Below are 696 nucleotides of genomic sequence, written 5' to 3'. Positions count from 1 at the left end.
CTGATCTTCTTGTACTTTTTGGACGTGCTCTTCTTTTAGATTTTTTACTTTTCTTTCTCTTGACTACCGTTTTCTTTTTTCTCTTCTTTCTGATTTTTCCACACTTTTTATTTCTTCTACGAGATTTTCCCGCGATGTTCAACACGCTGTGAACGCCAAAGGACTGAAGATTATTCCTCTTTCCACTCAATTTATATCCCGATCCGTTCATCAGGCTTTCCACTTTTTCCATTGCTCGTCTTTTTAATTCCTTTCCAGCCTCATTTAGTCGTATTTTCACAGCCTTTTTCAATGGTATCTTACGTTCCACATCATCAAAAACATTCATTCCATGGCGCAGTGCTTCTTTCCCAACAACTCTTGCCCCACGTGTGAGAAATGGTTAAGCTCGTCGAAACAGGCCACCGAGAAGACTACCTATACCATGTCCCCTCTGATACAGAGAACCAATGTAAATTTTGGAAATGCCTCCACCTCCGACTTGAAATGTATAGTAATCTGTGTATTGACTCATGTTTACGCAATCCGTTTGAAATGAAGTGTTACGGTTGACGTGCCAAGCTCGAATGGTACAGCAATTCCTAAATGGTCCCTTATACGAGGGTGGATTGATAAGTTTCCGGCCTGACCAAGAAACACAACGTTTTTAATAATTTTTTTTTTTATTTCTCAACATAATCTCCTCCAGGGCTGATA

This window comes from Belonocnema kinseyi, chromosome 2, assembly GCF_010883055.1.
Source record: "Belonocnema kinseyi isolate 2016_QV_RU_SX_M_011 chromosome 2, B_treatae_v1, whole genome shotgun sequence".
NCBI lineage: Eukaryota > Metazoa > Arthropoda > Insecta > Hymenoptera > Cynipidae > Belonocnema > Belonocnema kinseyi.
Note: the sequence above shows the minus strand (reverse complement) of the source record.